Raw genomic sequence first — 12,924 nt, 5'->3', positions numbered from 1 at the left:
CGTCTTAAAAATATTTAGCGAGGCAGCCTCCACCACCTCAACGGGCAGAGAATTCCAGAGATTCACCACTCTTTGAGTGAAGAAGTTCCTCCTCATGTACCCTCCTGTATGCCTGTGAAACGTGGACAGTGTGTCGAAGGCATGCAAGACAGCTCAATTATTTCCACATGACTTGTCTTCAGAGAGTATCACGTATTAGATGGCAAGACAAAATACCAGACACTGAAGTTTTCTCTAGAGAAGTCTACCATCAGTCCACACACTGCTGATGAGAGCACAGCTCCGGTGGGCAGGTCATGTTATTTGTATGCCGGACAATCACATACTCAAGCAGCTCCTTTTTGGGGAACTCTCTGCTGAAAGATTCATGCATGGAGGGCACTCAAGGCTTCCCTGCAGTCGCTTGACATAGACACGACCACCAGGGAAGCGCTGGCACAAAAACCACCCTACCTTGCGCTACCTCATCCACAAGGGCTGTCAAGCTTATGAAGCAAAGTGCATTGCTGAAGCACAACTTAAGCGCGAGCTGCGCAAGTCCAGAGCCACCAGCGCAGCAACTACAATGCCTGCACAAGTTTGTCCAATATGTGTCAAGACATTCCGTGCCCAAATTGGCCTGATCAGTCATCTTCAGACACACCGCATGCAGCCTCAAAATGACTAAAGGTGTCAAGGTCCTCATCAATGATGCTGGACGAGCAACAACAGGATTCTATGATTCTGTTAGATTATAAAATTCACTATATCTTTAAACGTAGGATTAAAGAAAGAAGTGACCTTGGTTGAGTGCTTGGTGGCAGTAAATCTGGGTGGTTTAACACTGTGCGCGTGCGCGTGTGTGCATGTATGTGTGTGTGTGTGGGTGTCTGGGGAAGGGCGGGTGGAAGAAGTCAAAATGTGTTATTAAAAGGGAGGTGCCAAATGTTAACACTCCTGGACAACAACAGCTATTTTAAGTTTTTATTTATTAGCCACAGTTAATCTTACATCAACACTGCAATGAAGTCATTTTAAAAATCCCCTAGTTGCCATACTTTTGCCTGTTCAGGTACACTGAGGGAGAATTTAGCACGGCCAATTCACCTAACCAGCACATCTTAGGACTGTGAAAGGAAATCAGAGCAGACACGGAAAGAATATGCAAACTCCACCCAAACAGTGACCCAAGCAGGGAATCAAAGCCAGGTCCCTGGAGTTGTGAGGCAGCAGTACTAACCACTGTGCCATCCTAATTATTTTCAAGTCCACGTTAAGAAGATTGTAAGGCCAGGATTTTCCAGCCCTGCCGTGGCATGTTTTCTGGTGCTGGAGACAGCTCAACTCTGGCTACAGGTAGGATCTTCTGATCCCACTATTAGTAGCCTTGCTTGCTGGCTGCACCATCATGACGCTCACCATGATGGGGTCCCCTTCGGCAAAACCACAAGATCCCGCCAAGGACGACAGGAAAATCTCGCCCCAAGTCTCCTGAAACCCAGAAAGTTGTCATCAGGTTGTGCTGTAACCTGTCCCTTTACTTCGAAGATGAAAGGTCATGGTGATCAGTGACTTACATTTTCACTTGGATACATTCTGGTGTATATTTCTGGTTGTCGTGAAAAGGAGGTTAGAGGGAGCCATTTTGAGATCATGTTGCTAGCTTCTCCATACATCCAGAGGTTTCACAGACAGGGGAATTACTATTATTAGTGTGGTGTAGTCTGCAGCTGATTGGAAGTTGGACATTGAAAGGTGGATAGCAAAAGCCTGTGCCTGACGCAGAGAAAATGTTGGCTCTTTTATTCACCAAGTGGAAGGCAGATAGGAGCTCACATTCAGCTTGAAAACCAAACTTGTGAGGAATTAAAGCCAGATTAGGAGGTTTGCCAAGTTGAAGCCAGAATAAAAATATTCAGGGAAAACTCTCAATTGGAAAATAGTATTGGGCAAAAAAAAAGAACTAAAACCTTGGAAGATACTCAATATCTTAGATGGTTTCCAGGAGATTGAATCCCTACTTAAGTGACTGAATAATGTAGCAGAATTGGGGTTTTTGGTTGTCATGAAAAGTAGAAATGAGGAAACTGAATATTTAAAGTATAAGTTAATAGAGTTTAATTAATAGTCCTTTGTCTTGACTGATACAGTAACATTTATCTCAAAATGTGAAATCTTGACGTGTCATTCTTTACTTCAAATTCAAATTTATCTTTACATTGCGAATGGGTCCCTATGAAGATCAGAACATGCTCAGGCTTCTTAGGGTCTTATTTAGTATCTTGCCCTATGTTTCTCTTAATTTTGTTTCAAAGATTTAATCTGCTTTAAAAACAAACTTCTTTCCAAGCTTTTTCATGGAACTTTGTAGAAGATCCATGATAAAGTAATCTTTTCCAGCTTGTGGATATAAATCATCTTCTTTCTGATCTCCATAATCTCAACTGTGCTCAACAGTCAGTTTGAAATCAAACAGAATAATATAAAGATAACAAAGAGTTGTGCTTCAGGGGATGCCCTTGTCCCCAATTGTGTGCACCAGGAAGTCATAGAAGGGCATTTACTTGCCCCCTTTCACTCACAGCACAGATGGAGACCATTTGGCCCATAACTGCTGATTCTCTGAAGAAGCAATTCACCAAGTGCTATTCCCCCACTTCTCCCTGTAGTCCTTTTCAGATAATAATCCAATTCCCTCTTGAATGCCTCAACTGCACCTATTTCCAGTAGATTCTTAGACAGTGTATTCCAAATCCTAACCACTTGCAATGTAAAAAGGTTGTTCCTCATGTCACCATTGCTTCTTTTCCCATTATTTTAAATCTGTGCCATCTAATCATCAATCCTTCCCCCATGAGAACAGTTTCACCCCATCTACTCTGCCCAGACTCAGCATTATTTTGAATACCTTTATCATATCTTCTCTCAACCTTTTCTTCTTCAAAGGAAATAATCCAAATATCTCCAATATATGTGACTTGAGCCTCATCCCTGGAACCATTCTCATGAAACTTTTCTGCATTCTCCAAGACCTTCACTTCCTAAAGTGTGGTGCCCAGAACTGGATATGATACTGCAATTGATATTGAACCTGTATAAAAGAAAATTACTGCAGATGCTGGAATCTGAAACCAAAGAGAAAATGCTGGAAAATCTCAGTAGGTCTGGCAGCATATGCAAGGAGAGAAAAGAACTGATGTTGAGTCCAGATGACTGTTTGCCAAAGCTAAAAGGCATAGAAAGTGGGAAATATTTATACTGCAGGGTGAGGGAGTGCATCAAGCCATGAACATTAATCCATTATTCCCAACATCATCAATGACCTCATTTCCTGCAGATGCCCCCCCCATCACAGCTTCCAACCTCAGTCTCCCAACCATGGGCAGCCCGCTTCTACCTACTTCCCAAAATCCACAAAAAGGATAGTCCTGATAGGCCTATTGTATCAACATGCTCCTGCCCCACTATCAACTTATCTCCTCTTACCTTGACTCCATCCTCAGTTCTCGGTCCATTCCCTCCCCATCTACATCTGGGATTCCTCTGATGTCCTGCATCATATTGACAGCTTCCAGTTCGCAGCCCTAACCGCCTCCTATTCATCATGGATGTGCAGTTTTTCTATACCTCTATCCCAAACCAGGATGGCCTGAGAGCTCTCCATTTCTTTCTTGAAAAGAGGCCTGAACAATTCCCATCCACCACCACTCTCCTTCGCCTGGCTGAACTTGTTCTATCTCTCGACAACTTCTCCTTTAACTGATTCCACTTTCTCCAAATCAAAGGAGTGCAATGGGTATCTGCATGGGTCCTAGCTACTCTTGTCTTTTTATGGGGTATGTGGAACATTCCTTGTTCCAAGCCTACCCACGTCCCCTCCCACAACTCCTTTACCAGTACATCGATGACTATTTTGGTGCCGCTTCATCCTCTCATCCAGATCTCAAAAAATCCATCAACTTCATTTCCAGTTTCCACCCCTCCATCGCCTTCACCTAGTCCGTCTCAGACACTTCCCTTCCTTCCTTGACCTTTCTGTCTCCATTTCCGGCAGCAGACTATCTACCAATATCTATTACAAGCCCACTGACTCCTACAGCTCTTTACACTCAACATCCTGTAAGGACTCCATCCTTTTCTCTCAGTTCCTTTGCCTCCATCTCATTTGTTTCGATGGTGCCATTTTCCAAAGTGTGCTTCTAATATGTGCTCCTTTTCCCTCAACCTTGGATTCCCATCTACAGATGTCGACAGGGCCCTCAATAGCATTCGGCCCACCTTCCATGCCACGACCATCACCCCGTCACCCCTTCGCCCTCCCTCCCAGAGCAAGGACAGAGTCCCCCTTGTTCTCAAATTTCACCCCACCAGCCTCCGCATGCAAAACATAATCCTCCACCATTTTTGTCAACTCCAGTGTGATGCCACCACCAAACACATCTTCCCTTCAATCTGTCAGCATTCCACAGAGACTGTTCCCTCCAGGATAACCTAGTCCACTCCTCCACTATACCCAACACCTCTCCCAACACTCATGGCACCATCCCATGCAATTACAGAAGGTGTAATCCTGTCCCTTTACCTCTTCTATGCTTACCCTCCAAGGTCCAAAACATTCATTTCAGGTTAAGCAGCATTTCACTTGCACCTCTATCAATATGGTGTATAGCATTCACTGCTCCCTATGTGGTCTCCTCTATAATCGGAGAGACCAAGCGTAGGCTGGGTGATCACTTTGCTGAGTATCTTCGGTCTGTGCACATTCAGGACTCCTGACCTTCCAGTCGCTTGCCATTTTAATACATAATCCTGCTCCCATGCCACATGTCTGTGCTCGGTTTACTGCAACATTCCAGTAAAGCTCAATGCAAATCGGAGGAACAGCATCTCATCTTCCGGCTAGACACTTTACAGCCTTTCCGTCTCAACATCGAATTCAACAACTTCAGATGATTTGCTCTACCCAATCTCGACCCTTCATTCTATTTTATTTAACTTATTTACTGTTCTCTACCTTTTGCTTCTTTATTGTCTTTTTTCATTTTTCTTCTCTCCCCACTCTTTCCAGCTACTTTATCCCCCTTCCCTTACCTTTTCTCTCCCTTTGCTTCCCCTTTTCTAAATTCTACCTCTATCCCACAGCAGCATGCCTCACCTTCAAACATCTTCATTTTAGTTTCTCTGCCGTTTGACCATTCACACCTTTTATTCTCTTTGTGGGCAGCCATCAGCAGTCTTTTCCCCTGGTTTCTGTGGCTATGACTCATCTTTCAATCCCTCACCATGCAGTATAAATACTTCCTATTTTCTATGCCTTTTAGCTTTGTCAAAGAGTCATCTGGACTCTTTCCTCTCCTTACAGATGCTGCCAGACCTGCTGAGATTTTCCAGCATCTTCTCTCGGAGGCTGAACTTGTGTTTTATACCATTTTAACATAACTTCTTGCTTTTGTACTCTATGCTCCTGTTAATAAAGCCTTAGATACTGTATGCTTTATTAAGTTCTCTCTCAACCTGTCCTGCTACTTTCAGTGATTTAGGTAAATATTCACTCCGAGTGCCTCCTTTAGAAGTGTGCCCTTTGTTTACATTGTCTTGATGTGTTCTTTCGGCAAAAATGAATCATTTTACACTTACTTGCATCAAATTTTTTTTGCCATTTATCCACCCATTCCAACAGCTTGTCTATGTCCTTCTGAAGTTTTACATTAACCTCATCACAGTTCATAATACTTTGAGTTTCATATTGTTTGCGAATATTGAAATTGTCTCCTGTTCACCAATGTCCAGGTCATTATTATGTATCCAGAAGAGCAGGGTCCTAACACCAACCCCTGAGGAATCTCACTGGAAAACTTTTCCTCCAGTCAAAATAACAACTGTTCACCACTATTGTTTGTTTCCTGTCCCTCAGACAATTCATATCTATGCTGCTACTGGTCCTGTTATTCTATGAGATCTAACTTCACTTACAAGTTTGTTGTGCAGTACTGGATCAAATGTCTTTTGGAAATCCTTGAACACCACATCAACGACTTACCTTCATCAACCATTACTTCATCAAAAAACTCAAACAATTTGTTTTTATCAAATCCATGCTGGCTTTCCTTAATTAACCCATATTTGCCCAACCAACTTAATTTTTGCCTCGAATGATCATTTCTAAAATCTCCCCCATCCCAGAGGTTGAACAGATTGGCCTTTAGTTGCTGGGAAAAAAAAACAATAACTATGGACAGTGTCACTGCAATTTCCACTTTTACTTCCCTGAATATCTTTGGATGCCTCTCATTGAATGCTGGTGCCTTATCAACTTTAGGGACAGACAGCATATCCAGAACCACCTCTTTGTCAATTTTAAACCTTTCAAGTGTGAGCTGTCTCCTCTTTCGCCATGACTGGTGTAGCATTTCTTCCTTGATAATGTTGTGAAGTTAGTGTTTGTAAAATTATAAAAATCTTATAAACTGCTAAGAATTGTAAAATTGCATGGTCTGTTAAAAAAGATAGTGTTTTTGCTATGCTTAGAGAATTAAGAGAGATGCAGGTGCAACTGCAGTACACAGAGAGTGTAGAGTGAAACATTGTATCATGAGGCTAGGCAATGGTGCTGCCAAGACAACAGGTTGGTTTTTTGAATTTTAACCAATTTAAACTAGGCATTTGAATAGCAGCAGCCTATTTGAATTTGATGTTTAGATAACCTGTAAATCAATCCTATGTAGGGATTTTGGTAAATCATTAGGGGTATAAGAGCCATAGCTCCCAGGTCCAGATAGTGACCGGCTCTGCCAACCAGCCTCTTCCAGAGGTCATAGCCTTGCTTTTTTAGAGAATTTTTAGTAATTACTTTGATTTGACAACTAAAAGTTGTTGCAGCGCAGATATTATCCCTTCTCACACAAGTTAACAGATTATGAAGGGAAGTACTTCTCTTTGAGTGGTTGCGTGTTAGTTCTCAGAGAGGAGATCAAACCTTCCCTTTGAAACAATCAAAGCAGATGCAAAGCATTCATTCAAAACCTCAGCCATGCCCCATCAGCAAAAGGTGGCACTGTGGTAAGCACTGCTTCCTTACAGCTCTAGGGACCCAGGTTTGATTCCTGGCTTGGGTCACTGTCTATGCGAAGTCTGACAATCTCTCCTTGTCTGTATGGGTTTCCTCCCACAGTTTGAAAGACGTGCTGGTTAGGTGCATTGGCCTGCTAAATTCTTCTTCAGAGTGGAGCAACAAGGGGATTTTCACAATAACTTCACTGCTGTGTCAACGTAAGCCTATTTGTAACACTAATAATAAAAAAACTATGTTCCAATGCACTGTTCTGCTTTATTGTGCGGAGGGTGTGGAGAGTCTGCAGAAGGATCTAGATAGGCTGGGCGAATGGGCCAGGAAATGGCAAATGGAATTTAATGTTGGCAAGTGTGAGGTGGTCCACTTTGGTAGGAAGAATGGTAGGAAGGACTATTACTTACGTGGCGAAAAACTGCAGCAGGCGACGGTGCAGAGGGACCTCGGGGTCCTTGTGCATGAGTCGCAAAAACCCAGCTTGCAGGTGCAGCAGGTGGTCAGGAAAGCGAATGGGATGCTGGCCTTCATAGCGAGGGGGATTGAATATAAAAGTAGGGAGGTCTTGCTGCAGCTGTATAGGGCATTGGTGAGGCCGCAGCTGGAGTACTGTGTGCAGTTTTGGGCGCCGCACCTGCGCAAGGATATTTTGGCCCTGGAGGGAGTGCAGAGGAGGTTTACTAGGCTGATACCGGAGTTGAGGGGATTGAGCTATGAGGAGAGGCTGAATAAACTAGGCTTGTACTCGTTAGCGTTTAGAAGAATGAGGGGAGATCTCATTGAGACGTATAAGATGATGAATGGGATGGATAGGATAGAGGTGGAGAGACTCTTCCCGCTCAAAAAAGACAGTAGGACTAGGGGGCACAGCCTCAAGATAAAGGGGAGGCGGTTTAGAACGGAGTTGAGGAGGAACTTCTTCACTCAAAGGGTGGTGAATCTCTGGAATTCTCTGCCCGTTGAAGTGGTGGAGGCTGCCTCGCTAAATATTTTTAAGAAGCGGGTTGATGGGTTCTTGATAAGAGAGGGGATTAAGGGTTATGGGGAGAGGGCGGGAAAGTGGAGCTGAGCCACAACAGATCAGCCATGATCTTATTGAATGGCGGGGCAGGCTCGAAGGGCTAGATGGCCTACTCCTGCTCCTATTTCTTATGTTCTTATGTTCTTATGTTCTATGCTCACTAGCTCTGCACCTTGGCCTTCAGGATGCCTCTGCATCCTGATGTCCTTGATGAGGTGACATACCATCCTAGATTCATGTCTTTGGCTGCAGAAACACTATCTATTCCCCTAACAATCAAATCCTTCTACTATTGCTCTTCCAGTTGTCTTCTGTGTCACAATGTACAGCTGAGCCAAATGTGGTACCATGGACTTGGCTCTGGGTGCACTACCCAGATGAAACCATCTGTTTCATTGGCATTTAGAGCAGTAATATGAGGTGTTATGGATGGATTTGTTGTTGGTGCAGGCTCAATGGATCGAATGGTCTCCTGCACTCTAGGGACTCTGTGAATTCATTTGATGTATATCTCAGATATGGTTGGAGAGTGAGAATCAGAAGATTCCTGTTAGCTACCTGTTTCTACCTGACTGCCCCTCTCCCTGCCTATTCTTAAGATGCATAGTGACCATTAAATGTGCTATCCACAAAGCTCTCAATCTTGTGGATACACTGTAGTGATTTCAGCTGCTACTCAAGCTCCAAAAACAGGAGCTCAAGCTGCTGCAACTAATAGCAATCCTTTCACAAAAAGTTATATAGGGCAGGGAAAGCATCCTGACGCCCCAACATAGCATATCTGAGATATACATCAAATGAATTCACAGAGTCCCTAGAGTGCAGGAGACCATTTGATCCATTGAGCCTGCACCAACAACAAATCCATCCATAACACCTCATATTACTGCTGCTTGCCCCCCTACATTAAGGGGTAATTTACCATGGCCAATCAACCCAATCTGTACATCTTTGGAGTGTAGGAGGAAACCGGAGCACCCAGAGAAAACCCACGTAGACACGGGGAAAATGTGCAGCTCCACACAGACAGTGACCCAGTATTGGATTCTTCAATAAATGTATTTTGAACTGAACTAAATGTGTACGTAAATAGGACATGTTCAAAAATCAGTGAAATTTTTAAACAGCAGCTGTATATAGTCACATCCAATTTCTTTTTCAATAGCAGGCCAGATTTTGCAATGATAATAATGGTGAGGCCAACTGTGCTCATCATTATAATGGGGTAAACAAACAGCCCTTTTTTGAAGTCTGCACCAATGTGGTTAAACTTACTAATCCAGAGATACCATTCTCCTCCATAAGTGTATTGTTACAATGTTCACCAATAGATTAGATGCTGAAATGAATATAATGGCATGAACTTGGGGCAATTGCCCACTTATGCCAAATTAAAACGTTAGGACAGACACATTCAGGAGTTTGAGTTTTCAAATGGTGTGGCAAATGATAATTATTGCGGAACAATTTCTCTGGCCCTGAAAATTCTCTTTAGAAAATTAATGCTGGAATTCTTTTTCTTTTAAAAATCGAAATATTTTGTTGTTATTTCGTCTCTTTTACCTTTCTCTTAATCCCATTTGTATTTCCCAATTTTTCTTTTGTTTCCTGTACATCATTTAACTTATTGTTCCTACTTAATTTTCTAATAGGAAACGTGCAAAATGAAGATAAGTTTTCAAATTTATCAGCACACCATCTTTTTGGAACAGTCATACTCTTAATTCCAATTGTAAATAAATAGTCCAACTTTAAGATGCATTAGGAAATAAATAGCTTCTGATACAAATATTAGAAATATACAGGTAAGCAAATATGTAGATTCCCTAGAAAAGAAAGCATCCTTTCAAATTAGAAAAAGCACTTCAACAACTCAAAAGGAGTAACACTGCAACCCTGGAAAATCTGCACTATTAATCTGTCCACACAATACGATGTGTGTTACAATTAATTTGAATACACTTTGTGAAATGCATTTTAGACAAATGAAACCTTGATGAACTATACCACTGTGCAAGACGTCAATCATTACTTAAAAATCTTAACCATTTATCTTAAGAAAAACTCTGGAAACTAGAAACGTAAAATTATGCCTCAGCAAACTAACATAGAGACACAATTAGTTCATTAGAAACGTTTCTTTTATTTTCATAGATTCATTAATCTACTGTAAATAAATGTATCTAGTGTTCATTTCTAAGTATCCCATAATATAATTTCAAGATGTTAGATTTATTTTACAAATGAATTCTATGACATGATTGCTCATTGAACTTTTAATTCCCTAACAATTCTTTTGGGCTGTTCAAGTTGCTTTAATATTATCACTGAATCATAGAGGTATTGACTGGTAATGGCAATAGACAACACAGCCTTGTGATAAATTTGGCTTTGGGTCTAACTTAATCAAGCAGCTGCAAATGTGATATTCAGCTCCCAAAACATACACTGAAAGGTACTCTCTCTGATTAGAACAGTTTTCCTCATCAATTAACCTTTTTCTTTTGGCAGTGTGACACATATGGATAACAAAAAGACCAACCTTTTCCTCAAAGTTTTTAATGTAATGGGTTTAAATATCTCCAAATGCTTCATACAATAAATTATTTTTGAATTGCAGTGATTTAGGGAGACAGACATTTCAACCACTATGAATCTACAACATCCCACAGTCAACAGCAGTGAAATGAATGGCCAGTTAATCTGTTCTTGGAGGTAAAAACATTCTCTGAGACACGGGGATAGCTATGTCAACCCTTATAATTTATCAAGACAAATGCAATTTCTAACTAAAATAAAGCCTCCCTACCTCACAGTGAAACTCTCAGGATTTCCTTTACTACTGCCATAATTTTTCAAATGAAGTTTCTCATTAGTTGTGTCAAAAGTGATACCATCAAGGTGCAAATAAAACACAGATTGATGTAGTTCTCAACCAGTAACCAGCAGACTTTCAAATGAATAAGCATTTGCTCTTACAAAAGCAAAATACTGCAGATGCTAAAAACCTGAAATAAAAACAGAAGATGTTGAAAATACTCCACACGTCTGGCAGCAACTGTGAGCAGAGAAACGAAGTTAACATTTCAGATTGATGATCTTTCATCAGAATTGAGAATGATAGGAAATGTAATATTTTGAACAGGGAGATGGGAGAATAAAAAGGGAAGGTCTGTGATGAACTGAAAAACAGGAAAGACATCATTGAATTTTTAAAATTACATAAGAGTTGGTAGTACGGGGCCAAAAGATGGGCGGGGGGATGTACTCGTTTTATGGGTCTTGAGGAGACATAAAAGGCAGAAGGATGAAAAGACAAAACAAGTTAAAATCAAAACTTGCAAAGAGAAAGGAAACAGAAGTGACATGTTACAATCTGAAATTGTTCAACTAAATGTTAAGCATTCAAGCACCTAATTGAAAAGTCAGATTTTGTTTGCTAAGCTTTATTAGAACACTGTAGGTGGCCAAGGAAAGAATAATCAACATGGCAGTAGGGTCATGCCTGGAGATTGAACAAAACATACTTCACAAAGTGATAACCTAATCTGCATTTTGCCCCTTCAACATACAGCAGTCTGCTCTATGTTGAAGAGGCAATACACTAAATTGTAAGAACAAAACACAATATACTAAATTGTAACAAGTGAACATGAATTGCTGTTTCACTTGGAAGCTAAGGCATCCAATGGTGAGAAGAGGTGAAAGGTGCTGCATCTGCGTGGAAAAGTGCTTTGGAAAGGGGGGTGTGTGCTGGGGTAACTGAAAAGTAGCTAGGGTAACACAAAGAGAACAGGGCTATTTGAATACTGAACAGATAGGGAAAGTTGACTGTAGTGTCATGCTGGAGGTGACAGGAATGGCAGAAGATGATCCATTGAACACAGAGTTGGTGGAGTGGAAGGTGAGGCCCAGGAGAACCCCATCACAACCCTGGGAAGAAAGGAAAGTTGTAAGAGCAGAAGTGCAGGAAATAGGATAGATCGTGTCAAGGATCTGTAAAATATTTAAAGTTTATTTATTAATGTCATGACATTACTGCGAAAATCCCCTAGCTGCCACACTCTGGCACCTGTTCAGGTATGCTGAGGGAGAATTTAGCATGATCAGTGCATGTCTAATCAGCACATCTTCTGGATTATGGGAGGAAACCGGAGCATCTGGAGAAAACCCATGCAGACGGAGAGAGTATGTGCAAACTCCACAGCAAACAAGGACACCAAATTTGAAATTTTGGAGTGAACAACCTCAAAAAGCACCTAGAAACTTAACAACATGCAAGTCAGTCTGCAGTCTTGAAAACACAATGTTGATAATAGGGTTTTGTAGCACACTCAACATTATTTAGCATAGAAGGCTAGAAATTCTGAAGTTTTGTTTTGCCAAGCTACTGGAGAACATGGATCACCAATTGCATTTCAGAGAACTTAAGCATTGCAAAGCATTTCCTGTGCAAGAACTTTGTGGGGAGCAGTGCCAAGTAGATTCTGAACTAACTGATTCCCAGCCAGTGACAACACTGTATAGTGCAGCAAGTTTTAGAACAAAACAGGGGACACAAAAAAAGGTATACAGCTCTTTAAAAATTGATTGCTACAATTCTGATTTTGCCTAATGCGCATATTTTCTTCCTGATGCTAAGAAACAAAACCAGTTTCCAATCCAGAACATGCAGCAAAGTTTTTCCTACTTGTAACAAAAACAAATGGTCCAGTTGCTATGAATTGAAACATTCCCAACCACTATTGCAGATTGCTAAACATGCAACATTCCATCAGATGTCATCCCAATCACTGTTATCGTAATCTTAAATTGAGATGCATAATTTCATGATAATAACATGCATGCTTTTTGTAAA

At 41.3% G+C, this 12,924-nt stretch overlaps 1 protein-coding gene across 3 annotated transcripts in view; it reads right to left on the bottom strand.

Annotated features, from left to right (window-relative positions):
• Nucleotides 1-12,924, bottom strand: part of fam20b (FAM20B glycosaminoglycan xylosylkinase) — a 136,746-nt gene that overhangs the window by 76,376 nt on the left and 47,446 nt on the right. The gene's annotated exons all lie outside the window — the stretch shown is intronic.

Source organism: Carcharhinus amblyrhynchos, chromosome 9, assembly GCF_965287045.1.
Source record: "Carcharhinus amblyrhynchos chromosome 9, sCarAmb.v2.hapA, whole genome shotgun sequence".
NCBI classification, from domain to species: domain Eukaryota; kingdom Metazoa; phylum Chordata; class Chondrichthyes; order Carcharhiniformes; family Carcharhinidae; genus Carcharhinus; species Carcharhinus amblyrhynchos.
This window is presented reverse-complemented; position numbering and strand designations above follow the sequence as displayed.